This window comes from Phasianus colchicus, chromosome 19 (assembly GCF_987193195.1).
Source record: "Phasianus colchicus chromosome 19, bPhaCol1.hap1.1, whole genome shotgun sequence".
Lineage (NCBI taxonomy): Eukaryota > Metazoa > Chordata > Aves > Galliformes > Phasianidae > Phasianus > Phasianus colchicus.
Window position 1 is genome coordinate 9,502,243 of NC_143454.1, and position 15,971 is coordinate 9,518,213.

General features: G+C 54.0%; 1 protein-coding gene across 2 annotated transcripts in view; it reads left to right on the forward strand.

Annotated features, from left to right (window-relative positions):
• RXRA (retinoid X receptor alpha) overlaps positions 1-15,971 on the forward strand; it is a 73,241-nt gene that overhangs the window by 16,710 nt on the left and 40,560 nt on the right. The window contains exon 1 of one of the 2 annotated variants that reach the window (XM_090121519.1): positions 3,609-3,637. The exons of the other annotated variant lie outside the window; for it this stretch is intronic. The gene's annotated coding sequence lies outside the window, so the exon portion shown is untranslated. Of the gene's footprint in view, positions 1-3,608; positions 3,638-15,971 lie in introns of those variants that run through there. 2 annotated transcript variants of the gene reach the window in all.

The following is a 15,971-nucleotide window of genomic DNA, read 5'->3' on the forward strand; positions in this document are numbered from 1 at the left end:
GCATTGCTTGTTGGTGGGCAGTGCTGAATCAGGCTGGGGAGTTTGCCTGTGATGAACCTAGGGCATGAGGGGGCTGCTTGGTGTGCCCAGCGGGGTGATGGGGTGCAGCCCTGGGGTGCGAGCCAGCATCCATAGCAGAGCTGTGCTGGGGTTGGGGGGCAAAGCGTGGGATCCACATGTTGTTCGTCTTCCACTCCAAATTCTTGCTATTATTTTAATAAGACTCAATAAACCCTGCTTTTGTGCAGCAGCATGCGGAGTACGGAGAGCTGTGGTGATGGGTTTGCCATAGGGGTGAGGATGGGTGTGTGGGTTCTGCAGCCCTGGGCACCACGCAGGGTTTTGGTCCTGGTCTGGGATGCAGCTAATTGGGTTGCAGAGAGCGAGGTTGGAACTTGGAGTCTCGTTCCCCTTTGGCAGGAAACACGGTTGCTTCAAACCGTGCTTTTGTCCTGATTTAGAAGAAAAATGTAGGACTTCAGGGTTTTAATCACAAAATGGAAATTCTCCTCCTTCCTCTTGCTCCGTCCACAGGAAATGCAGTCGGAATTGATTGGACTTAGCAAACAATCAGTGCTCATCCTTGAGAAATATTTTCATCGTAAGAGCATTCATCCTTGAGAAATAATCTTCTGACCGAGCCAGATGAAGCAGGGACTCTCCATCCCCATTCCAGGAGGATGGAGGTGGGAGCTTTGGGGCTTTCTGTTCCAGCAAATCTTAATTACAGTGGTTAGAGGAGACCCTTCCTCTTGTTTAACCCCACTAAATACCCACATAAACATGGAGATGTGCACAGCAAACATAGAGAAGCCCCGTAATATCTCCTCGTCTGCAGGCAGGCACCCATTCTTTTATCTTTCTCAGGAGGTCCATTTCCTGCTGATGCACAGATCTGCTTGCATCGTGTGGAGCCCATAAATCAATTGATGCTGAGTTGTGATGCTTGTCTTGTAGCAGTGAGGCTGATGCAGTGCTGTGATTTGGTTTTGGGGCTGGATGCCATCCGTTGGTGATGGCTTGGGGGTGAGTATCAATGTGCCAGTGATGGGGATGATGATGCTCCTGCTCTGGGGAATGGTGGTTTCTATTCCACTGCCCTCGTGCCAATCTATTTCCAGGCTTTATATAGGGGAAGAAATGGTTAAACTGGAGGGTCGGGATGTTTTCCCACACCCTGAATGGTGGGGGAACACAGAACGCGTATTGAATCGGAGGGAAGTAATAACGCTTCTAATTTTCCTGTGTGATTTAATAAAAATGTAAATTGACTTCGGGTGGATGACTCACTATGGAGGGTGGTGTCGATCAAGATTAATTGGTGGCTGCATGAAACCAGTTAGGCTTTGTTCCTACCCCTCAAAGGCAACTGGAATTCCTCCGCCGTAATAACGACGATGCGACGTCCCAGATGGGGGCTGCACAGTGCTGGGGGCCACAGCCCCAAAGGCATGGGGTGAGGGGATCCCCATGGGGAGGCAGCCCCATTGGGTTGGGTCTTGCTGGTGGCACGGTGTGGGATGCTGCCCCACAGCACAGGGATGTCATCGTCCCACTGTCACCGAGCGTGCCAGGACACTGCACTCTGACCCGAGTTCAGCTCTGGACACTAATGGATTACAAATAACAGTAATAAATTACAGGAGATGGGATAATCTACCTACTGTAATGTTGTATTACCGTGACTGTTAGTTATATATTAATGTATAATTGTATTACACGAGCTACATATGCATAAAGTTCATGCTTCGGGGCCTCAGCCAGCCTTTAACTCTCTGTGGTTCACAAAGAAATGTGGGTCAGGGCTGATTTTCCATGGCATCCTCTGCCTGGGTGTCTCATTTAGGTTGGTCAAGGAAAGGGGGGTCCCCGTGGTCCCCCAGTTACCTGTGTGCCCATTTTGCTTTGGTTTGCACCTGAATGCTCACAGTGCCGGATGGCTCCCGGCTGGTGCTTGGCGTGACCAAGACCCAGTTCTGTCGAAAGTAATGAAAGGAGAGGCCTTTCCTTCAGTTATTTTTAATGCGCTGAACGCTGTGATGGTTCCTGCTTCAGCTCTTGTAAATGGGAGCGAGCTGCTGTTGGGTCACAGAGCTGCCCTGTGTCTCCTGCTGCCCACCATGGCTGGGGGTGCAGAGGGGCTGTGAGCTGCAGGGTGAGTGGGGTGGGGATACCCCATCGCTTCCCTTGGGATTTCTGCTGCCACGTGGGACGGCGTCGGAGCACCCAGCCTCTGCTGCACCCCATTGCAGTGTCGGTGTGCCCGTGGTCTTGGTTGGAGCAGTGGTTTTAGCATAGGAGTGGGATATGCACACTGCAAGGAGGGTTGTTGTCCTAGTATGAAATGGGGGTGGAAACCCCATTGCTTGGCTCAAACCCCCCCCTTTGCTGCTTTTTTTTTTTTTCCTGTGGATGTTCACATGCTTTTCCCTCATCCCATCCCCAGCAGTGCTGGCTGCCTGCGGGATGAAGAATGCAGCTCTGGAGGAAGGGGAGAGGGGGATTTCTGCCCTTCTGCCCATGCTGGAGCACCCACCCCCACTGTCCTGCCTCTCTGCTGCAATCCCTGTCCTCCCGCGGGCGCGAGAAGCAGGGGCAGGAAGCGCAGCCTGCTGCCAGATGGCTCCAAACGTAGCATCTGTAATACTTGATCAGAAGAAATTACGGCCGAGTCGCTCTCCCTGATTAAACAGCCTGGCCAGATCTCCTGCCAGCCAGCTGGGCGGCCTCACCCTCCCTGCGCCAGTGGGGAAGTGACAGAGCTGGGGACACGGGATGGAGGGTGGTGGTGGGATGGAGATGGGGTTGGCACCCTACAGCAGGGTATCCTTGTCACCTCTGTGATGCCCCATGGCACGGTGGGCATCCCCTGCTGGCACCCCGACATCCCAGCTCTGCACCACGTGGGATGCTGCAAAAGAGGAGTGTGTGGGAAGTTTGGTGAGCAGGGAAACAGAGTGCAGGTCTCGGGCTGCTTGTGAGCTCTGAAAGGTCACTGAAAAGCTTGCAAGCAGCCTCGGAGCAACCTGTCCTCTGGCTCACCCTGCCCTTGTGCTCGTACTGAGCTCCGTGGCCAAAGCGCAGCACTGCTGCTTTCAATGGACTTGGCTTAGGGACGGCTGTTAGATGAGTTCACTCTGTCTGGCTCCATCTATGCTGGTGAAATGCAGGCGTGGACTAATGCCACTCATTACCACTAATACCAGTGGAAAATCTCTGGCACTGGGCACGTGGCTTGCAGGGAGCACATCCTGGTTTGCTGCAGTGCTGCTGGGCTGGAATTTTTTTCTGAATGGAAAGCAGGACATATCTATACTGTTAAATGCGTGGGATTGGCTGTAGGCTGGAAGAAAGAACCCTGAATAGCATGGAGGAGGTGGGGAGGGGGTGTCCAGGTATGGCTTTGAAGAGGATGCTCTAAGGAATGCTGGAGCAGAAATGCTAAGTCAGGGCTTGAAGCAGTGATTGAGCACCTGGTGGGAAGGCAGGGCCAACCCAGGTGTATGCAATGCACTGAGTGACCAGAAGGGCTGGAGCCAGGATCCACCCCTGCCCAGACCTCATTTAAGGGTTGGCACTGGAAGCCAGGGTTTCTCTCCCTGGAGATCCCTGCCTGCCTGCTTGAGGCCTTCCAAAGGTAAGCAGAATGTGTTCTTTTATTTTTGCATCTGCGGTTGCTGTAGTGGGGCTTATTTGCTGCAACCTGGGATTTTGCCACCTTGCCATGATTGGAGTACTTTCCATCACATTTTTGCATTATAAATGCTACGTCCCAGTGTGTAACCTGCCAAGCCCTGCTGCACCAGACTTATGCCCTTGTGAATGAAGAGGCAGCTGCCCAAAGCAAGCAAAGCACACTTTGCACACGCAAGCAGCTGGAAGGTGCTGTGCCTGCTTGGCACCAATGCAGAGCAGTGATTTGAGCGGATAGGTGCAGGGCGATGGTGTGAGAGGGTCTGGCTTACGAGGGTCTGAGAAGCAACGTGGTGAGGAAAGTGACGTGTAGGGCATTTCTCTATGGGGTGAGAAGCAGCTGCTGTAGGGTGAGCCCAGGCCCAGCATCCCCCTGTGGGGCTGGGGTTGGTTCTGTGCAGCTGACGTGTTCCTGGGCTCACCTGGGAGCCTGCAGCTCAGGAGGAATGTGCTGGGGGGGAACCATACACCCTGAGAAACGTTATCCCTTTCCTCACCCCTAAATGTTTCATGAGCAGATTAAAAATTGAAGCCCAAATGAGCCCTGCCATCAGAAGCAACCAGCTCGGTTTCAAGTTCTGTTTAAGTATTTTTCTTGATAATGTCGCTGTGTCAATTAGAAAATGACATTGCTATTTAAAATGCTGTTCCGTAGCCCTCTTTAATTAAGGCAGCGATATAATACCAATCTGCTCTCATTAATGAATTTTTAACAATCAAAAATGAGGGCTGAATGGCGCGCAGTCGGCTTCACGGTGTGGGCATTTCTGGAGGTGCTGGGAGGGAGGGGAGGGGATGGATGTGACCCCGAAGGAAGACATTGGCTGCTGCAAGGGGAAAAGCAGGGCTTCAGCCCTCTGCAGCAGCGTGCTGAGACGGCAGGGCATGGGCTGCATGAGTTGCTGACCCCCAGTACCTGGCAAGGTGCTGTGCTCTGCCCTTGAAGGGTTTGTTCTGTGCTGTTTGGGCAGGTGGAAGGATGCTCCCTCACCTGGCTTGTGCTGATGGCCTCCTGCTTGGACGCCCACTTGTGGCTCCATCCTTTCCCCATATGCTTTGAGGATGGCACAAGGATGTGTCCCCACGGCCCATGCTGGTGTCAGGTGGCTGTGGGCTGATGGCAGCCCTGCGGTGTGGCCGCAGCTGCTTTAATGGGTTGAGGTTTCCTGGCTGAGTTTGTGTTGCCATAGGGAAGAGAAGGGAAGCCTGGAAACCATCTTGTGGGTGATGGGGGGAAGTGTTTGGGGGGGGGGAAGGAGGTTGGAAGCAGAGGGAGAAGGGGAGCAGTGCTGTGCTGTGTGGGTCCTCACTTTGGGTCAGAGAGGCAGGGGGTCCTCAGGTCCCCCCTAACAGCTCCTCTTTGTAGGGATGGGGAAAAATGTATTCTCAGCAAAGCCAAACATCATATATCCTCTGACAGTTTCACATGGAGGAGAGAAAAGTGAAGGCGGCTCTGAGCTTTTGCCCAGGAAGAGCCAGAGATGTGCTTACATCCTCCTGCAGATAATCTGGGAGCTGAGTCATCTGCATTTTTGCTGCTCCTGAGATAGGGTCAGGAATAAATGTCCCCAGCATATCAGATACGTGGGTTTTTTTTGTATGTTGACAATGGGCTGCATTAAGAAAAACATCCCAGCTGACCTCTCACACAGACATCCTTGAAGTCTGGGCTCTTGTTGCTCATCTCCACTTCAGACGCCTCGTGGGGACGTGCCTGGCTGGGGTGGGTGTGCAGACAGACAGACGGACTGGTTCGAGTGGTGCATTCCTCCTTGCCCATAGCGTGCCCTGCAGTGTGGGCAGCTGTTGGAGCTGGGGCTGTGCATGCTCAGACCGTGGGATAATTAATTGCAGAGGGGCAGGGGGTGCAGCAGGCAGCTGCATTTTTGGGGCTGGGTAGGCATGAGGTGGCCTCATTTGCATCCGGAGTTGCTGGGATGGCACGGGGGTGCAGAGAACGGATGGAGTGGGGTGCAGAGAATGGATGGGAGTGCTGCCCTCTGCATCCTCAGCCCCTGTGGCTGCTGGCAGCTCAGGTGTTGGCTCCTTGGGCACAGGGAGGTGGCCCACAGCAGTGTCACACGGCTGCCCTGCAGCTCTCTGTGTCGCTGCTGCCATGGTGAGGGGCAGCTGTGCTCACCCTGCGGCTGCAGCGTCAGAGCAGGTTAATGTGAGTGGTGCACAGCACAAAACAGGTAGGGGTGCTGGGGGTGCTGGGCTCTGACCTACCCTGCAGGTCCCTGAGCACCTACAGCTTAACCCATGATGTGCCAGGCTGAGTTGGGCTGTGCTAGGGCTGTGCACTAGGGCTGTGCTGATTGCTGGAACAAAAAACAGAGGCCTGGCTGTGCCCCAAAGCAGCACGAGGGAACAGATTTCCCCCAGGAATGCCTTTTGTCATCAGCCAGGTGTCAGACGTTTGCTGTTGGGGCAGCTCTGTCTCTGCTCCTGATGTGTGGGGAGGGGCTGAGTGCCACTGTGGTGCCCTATGCAGTGAAAACCACACAAGTGATGTGCTTGAAAAGGGAAAGTTTCTATTTTGGTTTGGTTTTCCCATGCTCGTTGCTCAGGGTGGTGTTGGGTTTGCACCAGGGCATGGGAACTTCCCAGTCCCAGGATGCAGCCGTGAGCCCTGCTGGTGTGCACAGCTCAGCTGAGCAGGGAGAAATCCATTCTCCTGCTCTGCATTTTTGCAACGGGAAAAACTTTCCAGGTTGGAAAGTCCCTTTCTCCTCTCGCACAGCTATTGTCCTGCAGCTTTTAGCACTCAGGGATTGCAGAGGGACATTGACAGAGCATGCAGTCACCCATCCCTCTGGCATCTGCCTGTCCATGCACATCCAGGACTCTTCAAAAAGCCACAGCTGCTGCCAAAATGCACTTTTTTCCCCCTAAAACTGCCTCCTTTTGGGTTCAGCCAGGGCTGTGTGTCCATCGTTGCAGCTGCCCGCAGCAACACTCCATCACCCAGCCCCACACCTGCTCCCTCCCAGCACACGAGTTTCATTAATGTACTAATTAGGATGTCTCCACCACGTCCTCGGGGAGGGCGGCTGGGCGCTAACGAAGCTGCTGTCACAACAAACACAGCACACAGCACCGTGGCAGTGATGTATGGGGAGGCCTCGAGGCGTACTGCTTTGGTTTATGAAGGTGAGAGATGTTTCCTCCTGTTTTCCCCATCCCATGAGGTTTCCTCTCAGTCTGGATGCCATCGTGATGCTGTTTGTATCTGTAGTATTTTGGTGTATCTCGAGGTGGCTGCTTTGCACACGAGGGGTTGGTTTTAACTTATGTGCTAACGGCACAGCATTTTTCCTGCTTCCTTTTCTTCCAAAGCCCAGAGCTTTGGGGTTTGTTTTAACCTCATCCTTCCCAGCACCTCCGTGCAGCCCCTGCTGGGATCCATCTCCTGGCAGCGCTGGCACTGGGGTTGCTGTCAGTGATGCTATTTGTCTGCACGGAGCTTTCCGCGGCTGAGCAGCGTGTTCCTGTGTTGTCACGAAACAGAAGATGGGATAATTAAATTGCCCTTTTCCCAGAAAAATGTTCCTGTCTGCGTGTGCCGGGGGCTGGCGGTGGCTCAGTGCCAGGGGCACATGGCTTGTGCTGCTGGGAGGTGTGAGAAGTGCCGGGTTGGGGATGGCGGTGGCAATTTGAGATGGCAGTAGCAGTGCCATGGAGTGATCTCGAGGCACCTGTGGGTGATTTCCATCCCATAAGCAGCTCAAGGGTTCCAGGTGATGATAATGGAGCTATTCCTGGTGTTAACCCCTGGGTTGGGGGTGGGTGTCAGTGCAGGGATGTAATACCCCTCCATATGGACCTCCATGGCATCCTTGTGGAAGTCTGATGTGAAGCTGCCATGCAGGACTGGGGTGTATTTATGCTCTTTGTCACCCTTCATCATCTGCGTTCTCCTCCTCCTCCTCTTCCTGCAGAGACAGCTCCTCAGATCCGTCAGCATTATTGCTTTGCCTTCAGCTATAACCCACTCGTTGACTTCCCAGGGATGGCTGTCCCCAGCCTTTGTCACCTTTTCTCTCCCCCCTGCCCTTAAATATTAATGCCACAAATCACAAGTGACAGCAGCTCGGCTGGAGCCCCCCGCTCGTTCCATATCCTCTCCGGAGGGCAGTGATGGAGGAGGGCTGGGCTGTGCCTGGCCCTGTGCTTTTCCCCTGGGGCTGTGTTTGGCTCTGGGGTCAGAGTGCGGAGGGTTAATGCCTGTGTGAGGCAGAGGATGGGAGACCAAGGCTGGGGCTGGCTGTGCTGGATGCTGGCTCCTTCCCTTTCCTATCCGTGTGCCACCTTTGCTGTGGTTTTCCTCTCCTCAATCTTTTCCAGCCAGGAGCCCCATTGTCTTTTCTCCCTCCCTTTGGCACAATCCAAAGCCAAATCCTTTCTCTGTCTGGAAGGACTGGGTCTCTCCTTGGGGTGTGCAGTGTGCGCTGATGGACCCTCTGGGGAAGCTCAGCAATGAATGGGAGCTGCTTCTCCTGCACTTGGTAGACAGTGGGTTTGCTGAATGGTAGCAGAAGGGAGGTGATGGGCAGCACTCGGTGTGTGGGCACGCTGTGCTTGGTCTTTGGCCCCATGCCTGAGTTTCTACAGCAGTGAAGAGACAGGAATGGGAGCTGTGGGTTGCTGCCCGCATCCCCATGCATCCTCCCAGATTGCAACCCTGGGGGCTTCTCTGCTCCTCTCATCACATTAGGAGCTGATCAGAGGAATGAGCAGGGGGTGCAGGTTCTTTGGGTACACGGGGCTGAGTGGAAGTGGAGGGGTTATGTGGGCAGGGGTGGGTGGGGAGCGCTGGGCTGTGTAATTCAGGGACTTCGGCTCACTAGCAGAGGTTAAAAGGGGAGCGGTGGGATCTGTTGCGAAAATCATTACTGCTAACCTCTGCCACTTGAGCTGCTCATTAAGCTCCCCTGCACTTCCACCTGCCTTCCTCCTGCAAACAGAGCAGGGGGAAACTACTGTGGGGGGTGAGACTGCTCCCCGTGGCCCATCTCTGTGGAAACAGCACTGTGTGGGACTACTTGGCACTGGAGCACCTCCAGTTGTGCCTCCACGAGAGTCCCTGAGCATCCATCCCTTGGGGCTGAAGCTTGCTGCAACCTCCATGTAGCCCTGGAGCCACCCCGATGCCACAGCTGCTTGGGGAATGTGAGGACCTGTGGTTTGGAAACGTTTCTCAGCAACTCACTGGAGCTGTGCATGCTGAAGTCCCTCCAATGGATTACAAAGAGGAACGACCATTGGGCACTACGTGACCGAGACCCCATAGATGCTCCTTGAAACCCTCAGAGGTCCTTTTGGGGTTTCCGCTCATCGGTTCACTCCACAGCCTGTTGCAGACCCTGGAAGCTGCTCTCAGACTGCAGAAGTGGTTCTCTATCTGAGGGAAAAAAGTGTTGAAATACCATAGGAAATGCTGTTTGTCTGAGATACCTGCTCTGGCCAGAATGGGGGAAAAAACCACCAATCCTGGATGGCAGTTGGGCTTCTGTGAGGATCGCTTCACCCCAAATGGCAGACAGGGTCTGAGCACCAAGCAGGCACAGCAAGGCCAAGTGCTGGTGGCTGCAGTGTCACAATGCTGGGCACGTTGGGCTGCCTGCACCCTGGCACCTCCAGCCTGAAGCAAAATGGTCTGAGCTTGGTTCAGCTTGCAGCACAATTCCCTTGGCAGTGTGCATACCAACCGTGGCATTTCCCAGGCAAGAAGAAACAAATTTCAGCTGCTGGGGACATGGGGAGCAGCGTGGTGGCTGTCCCACGGTGCATGGGCTGCCCTGGAGCTTGCAGGCAAACCAAGGCTTTATTTTGCAAAAACAACCATGCTTGTGGGTTTTGATGCATGTCAGCCTCGTACGGCTGACTCAGAGGCGAATTTCCTGACTCTGGCTTCAGGATTTTTTTTTTCCCTCATGGCAAACATCCGTTTTATCCCTCTGCAAGTCCATTATTGCCAACTAAACTGTCCACCCAGCACGGCTGGCTGTGCAAACACAGCTCTGTGAAGGCATGGGGAGCGCTGAGCTCTCTGCATTGGGGCTCCTTGCTCCATCCCAATAATGAGGAATGCGAGTTGCATGGAGCGAGGGGCGTGCATATGTAGGTAGATGCTCATATCTGTTGCACCTTTGCAGTGCTGAAAGAGTGAGGTTGCAGGGCAGCATTCACTCCAGCTTGCTTTAGGGCTGCTGCTGGATAAAGTGGTGGGCTTGGGTTAGGGATGGAGTTATCCTTGCTGTTGGGGAGCGTGAGGTGTGCAGGCAGGGCAGCTCAGTGCTGCAGTTACCTGGCAAGGGGGCTGAGCTTCCCCCTCAGAGGAGGAGGAAAAACTAATAATGTGCCAGCCAAGAGAGCTGGAGCTGCTGGGAGCATATTTATCACCGCAAAGAAAAAAGGCTCTGTTCCCTGCCTCTCCGCAGCGCCTGTTTATCACACACACAAGGGGATGGAGAAAATGTTCCATTTGTTGGATACGGCCGTCAACCCACACAGTGTATAAATTAAGGGCTTTTACATGCAGGGTTCCCGAAATAAAACACACACACACAAAAGAGAGAGGAGTTTTGTATCGGCCCAGGCGCTCTGCCTCTCCCTCGCTGTCTCTTTGCCCCGGCAGGCGTTGGCTCTCATTCAGGAATTCCACATTATCTCAGCCCGTTTCCAGCTTCCTCAGCAGGGAACAGCTCTGCTTCTGTCTTCCTGCAGCCACATCTGGAAAGCGTTATGCAGGGTGTCAGCCGGCAAAGCCGGGTGGCTGGCATGTGCTCCCCCTGCTTGGGGTTCTCTGCCTTCTCCTATGGGGAGATTTTTGGGGATGCTGTGGGGTTGGGATGCTCTGTGCCTCGAGCCGCTTGCTTGTAACTGTGGGCTTATCTCAGTGGGTTTCTTCGTGTGTGATGGGGGTATTGGGGCTGTAAAGGCATTGGGGTGTCATCATCTCAATCCTAGAGTGAGTGCTGAGGGGAGCAGCTGTTTGCCTGGGGGGTGATGGAGTCCCCATCCCCAGAGGTGTTCCAGAACCACAGAGATGTGGCATTAAGGGACGTGATCAGTGGGGTGTGGGCTTTGGGGGTCTGAGAGGTCTCTTCTAGCCTTAATGATTCTGTGAGGTAGTAACAGTGACGTGGAAGCAGGCGTGTGCACCGTAATGGGTGTGTGTGCAATGCACATGGGGGTCTTTAGCAGTGAGAGATGGTGGAAGTGGTTAAATGGGCTCTCAGTCAGCATCTGTGGGAATCAGAGGGGGTTCCCAGGAGCGGGCTGCTGGCTTTTGTCATCTTTTGTTGTTGTTCTTGGGTTTTTCTTTTAAGCTGGTGGGCCTAGTATTATGGTATTTAAAATTAAAAGGGGGGAAAAAAAAAAAAGGAGAAGAAAAAGCAAACAGGCCTTGGTTTTATAGACCCTACAGATGCATCCGGCATCAAACTGATCCCAGATGCAGCTCCACTGTCAATAGTGTTACACGAGGGATCAATCCCATTCATTGTTTTATGTGGCCTCTCCAGCATCATCAGCTAATTAAAGCTAATGGTTCCCAGAGCAGCACTGACAGCGGCTGATGCTATCGGTGCGCAGCCGGGTCAGTTTGCTGGGGCATTGCAGAGCTGCATCTTGCTCAAAGCCTGTGCTGATTTTGTGGTCAATGGGAGATGTCATTGGGCAAACGTTGCTGTGCTCGTGTTGGCTCTGTGGTGGATGATCCAAGGCTGCTGGTCCTTGGGGACCCGATGGCTCCCTGTGCTGATGTCTGAAGGAAACTGAAGGAAACATATCCCACTCTTGCTCTGAGATGAAATATCACCCCGGTGGCTCTTCTGTTTGCTGGTAAAATCAGGAGATGCGTGGCTTGGCACATGGATGACTCCATCCCATCTCTATAGAGCTGCTGCAGTGCTCTGTGCATCACCAGTGGGTGCTTGGTGCCCTCCAGGAGTGGGACCTTGGGGTCAGCCGTCCCTTGGCTGCTGCCCCGATGCCTGCGTGGCAGTGGATGGACAAACAGCATGGCTGGTTTCACTGGGACCTTGGACTCTGCCCTTCTGGAGGCTGAATGGAAACCGAGCATGCTAAAATTAGCTGTTCCTGTCCCTACAAGGCAGGAACCGGCCAGGGGAATCCTCAGGGTGTTGCAACCCCTGCCTCTTCAGTGTTGCAATCTGTCTCATTGGTTTCTGCTGTCTTCCTCCTGCACCAGGTAGTGTCACCTGGCAGAGAGAGCTAGCACTGAAGGTCCTCGTGTGAGGAAAGTTGGTGATGGTATCCCTTGGATCTACCATTCCATCCCTGTGCTCTGTGCTGCTGGAATGGAATGGTGCCTGTAAGGATGCTCCCCCAAAAGCATGTGGGTGGAAGGATGCTCCTGACCCTAAAGTCTTGGGGATTTGCACACTGTTCTCCTCTTGTTGTGCTCAGGTCAGGGCTCTGCGGGGGCTTAGATACCCCCACGCTTCCCCCTTGCAGCCCAGCTAAGCTGGGAGGCAAAGTCCAGGCTGGCCAAAGGGCAGAGGAACAGCACCCTGCTCAGTAAAGCAAGTTGATAATTAAATCCTGTGGCTTTTATATGAATTCCAGGGCATTTTCCTTGGGCTGGAGCCATCATTGCTGTGCACCCCACCCGCTCACTCTTCTGTTTGCTCTGTGCAGCTCAGGGCTTTTGCTGTGGCACTGGGTGAGCACAGTGCTGCAGGGAGCTGTTTTTAATGGGGTTTGTGAGGCACGTGCAGGTATATGGGAGACAAAACTCCTGGGGCTGCAGGTGGATCAGGCGCTGTCATCATCCTGGCTCCATTGGGTTTCTGCACTGTGCTGACCTGCTTCACTCTTCCCTGTTGTGAGTGGCTCAGTTGTTCTTCGGCAGTCTGTGAGCAGAGGTGCTGGGAATCTTTGACCTGAGCCTCTTGAGAGATGAGTGGAGTGTTTGTGTGACTGTTGATGTCAAGGGCAGGAAGGGAAGCTCCTGTTTGGTGGAGAGGCAGGACTGATGCTCTCTTACTGTCGTTGGGTCTTTTGGGGACTAAATGGTGATAAAAAGAGATTGAATTGGAGGGGCTGCGTGTCACAGTGGGCAGCCCTTCCCTGTCTGGAGGCTGGTGGTGTTCCCACCTTACAGCAGTGTCCCAGAGCACTGCAGAGAATCCCCAAAGTCCTTTGGGGTGTGCTTGGATCCCCCTTTATCTGGGCTGTTAATGGGATCCGGGGCTGTACTTCCAAAAGATGTCCAAGTGGGCATCCAAGACACGTTTTGTCCGTATCTAAGTGTCACTTAGACGCTTACTAAGGGTCTGCAGGCATTTCTTTAAGCTGATGGATGCATCCCACAGCCTGGAGGATGCTCCAGCACCAGGAGGCATTGCCCTGAGGAGCTTTGGTTGGGGCATGTGGGGAGTAACAGCAATGGCTGGGGCAGCGTTGCCCAAGCTCCATCTTTTGGTTCTCACCCTTGGATTTGAACTGTGCGCTCCCCTCTATCTGTGCAAGGCTTATAGTGAGAACAGACCCAAGACAGGCTCCTTTTTATCCCCCCCCTCCAGCATCTGCTCGTGCTGGGTGCCTCTTAACCAGGGTGTTCCCACTGAGCACGATGAGAAGATTTGAGCACTCATTTGAACTGCAGGCTCAAAGGAAGTGGCAGCAGAGCTCCCCAGAGCTGTTACCAGCTGACATCTGGGCGTGCAGCCGAGCTCTGGTGTCAGCGAGACGTGCGGTTGAAAGAAGAGGAGGTGGGAAGCCCAAGACACCTGCAATTTGGTTAATAAATATTTATTCGGAGGTGACAAATACTCTTCTGGATAAAACAGAGTTAGCAGAAGGATTGCGAGGGAGTGACAGGGCGTGCTTTTAGAGGAAGGTTTGCAGCAGGGATGTTGAAATGAGCAGATGATGTCGAAACTTGCATTTGTTTCTCAGTGTGTGGTGTCGGGCTGCAGGCAGATATCCCACCCCACTGAGCCCCTGCCTGGGGAGATCCATCCCCTCCTGAAATGGGGGAGAGCATCCCCGTGGGGTCCTTCTCTGGGCACCTCTCGTGGGTGAGATGTAAAGGGGTGGGCTGGGAGCTGAAGCAGGAACTTTGGGTAGGGCAGAGTGTTGGGAGCTGCTGGGTCTGAATGTCTCAGTTCCTTGCAGGGCACATCTCCTGACACACAGCCATTGGGGCACATCAGGGCTGGCGTGCTTCTCTGAGCGGATGCAAGCACCAAGTGATTTTTGGTCTTGATTTTGCACAAGCATAAAGTTTTTCACTGCAGAAGGGCAGTGGGGACAGCCCATGCTGGGGTTGGTGTCTGTGTTTGTGCTCACTCATACCAAGTCCCAGGGAGCTCTGTTATCAATCTTGTCTCGATCGTATCTCTTCCTGGGCTTTGAGCTCCAGTGATGATGCTTGAGATGATTTTCCCACTGAGATCAGCCTTTGTGCTGGGGGCCCAGTCACTGCAGATAGCTGGGCACTGCCCATTTTGGGGTGAGGGCTCAATGCCTCATCCCTCGGGGATGCTCTGAGTGCAAGGAGTCATCCCTGCCCCACTGCTGCCTGCTCACCTTTGCTGGCTTAGTGATACCCAACCTTAGCAAATGCCTGGCCTCACACAGGGAAATGGTTTTGCCTCCCCAAGAGCGATGCATCTGAAGTGAGAGCAGAGGGGAGGGGTCCTGTGCTGTGCTGTGCTGCTCCTGTGGGGTCTGGGTTGGTGACAGTGGGACTGGTGATGAGCCTGTGACCTGGGAGGTTGATGATAGAACCATTGGCATCCGTTTGAGATTAGCAAGAGAAAGCTCGGTGCCCATCTCGCCCAGCATGTAACTTTAATGCAGAGATAATGAGCAGTGATATTTATTTGTAAAAGATCTGGAGATATCACTGCCCGGAGAGCAGCCAGGAGCTGTCAGAGTCCAGCCTGGCCCTGCAGCTGCTATGTGGGGCTGTAACCCAAGCGCTGTGCTCTGATCGCTTTTCATGCTCCAGCTCTGCTATCCCAGCAGGGCATGGAGTCCTTTGGCTGAGATTTGCTGGAGCTGATGGTGGTTGGGCCATAGCAGCAAGGAGAATGCCCTTGGTCCCCAATCTCAGAAGCTGGGGGGGACAAAGCTCCTCCTGGTCCCCTCCAGGTGGGGTTAGCACAAGGGATGCTCGTGCAGAGATGCCCTCACATTGTGTAATGGCAGGCTTAGGTGGGGTATGGCAGGTGGGTGTCCCGTCCTAATTAAGCCATCCCCTGGGTAATTACTAGGTTAAGGCCTGATGGGATAACGCTTCATTATTTTTGTGCTGTGGAGGGATTAGGAGCAGCAGGGATTTCTTGGAGCTTTATCTCCGCTAAGGCCCTGGGGCTGTGATGGCTCCTTGCACCGTTCCCAGCTCAGCAGTGCTGAATGCTGGTGCAGCACAGTGAATCTGTGCATCTCTTACATGCTGCAAGCCAGAGGGAGGAGAAGAGGTGTCACTTGCAAATAAACAGGGAGGTGGGTGGCAGAGAGCTTCCCAGGTGGCTTCTCTCATAATTTATGGCCAAGACGATGCGGAGCTGTTAGCGTGGCCTTTGGGGGCTGTTTGCTGAGTGTCACCTCCTGGCATGGGGAGAAAGGGAAAGCATGCCTGGTACATCACTCCAGCCTCATAGCTCCAGGGCTGTTTGCACCCTTCCCCAGAGCCTGGCCAGCTGCTGGTGGGCCTGGCATTCCACACCCTGAGCGTGTCCCAGGGATGCTCCTGGGATGGATTTGGATGGCAGAAATGGAGTGAAACACACTCAGCGGGCCCCAGGCTGAGGGCTGGAGCTGGCACAGCATGGGGAGCAGGCAGGCTGGCAGTGGGCCAGGCTGTGCACTTGATCCAAACACAGCTGGAGCTGATCTGATGAAGTGAGAGGTTAAGAAGAGAGCATCTGTTATCTAAAGGGGACACACAGTGGGAAACTGTAAGCTCTTTATTCCCCCACCCCTCCCCCCCCAACCCTACCCCCTCTGTTCAGTGCATCATCCCTGACTTTATTTCTTTGATTTATTAAGGAAGCCTATGCTTCCGGGGCTGTAATTAAGTGCCACTGTGCAAGCTTTTGATAACTGGCGGGTGATACAGCAGCTCACACATTTGCTGGCTGCTGGAGTGCTTTAGGACTGAGGTAACAGGAGAGACCCTCCCTCGTGCTGGGGTTGTGCATGGGAAGGGATGGTTCAGCCCTGCTGCACATCCAGCAGGTGAGAATGTGTTGGCCTGCACCTCCTACCTGGACGTGGAGCTCCCTGATGGGGCTGTC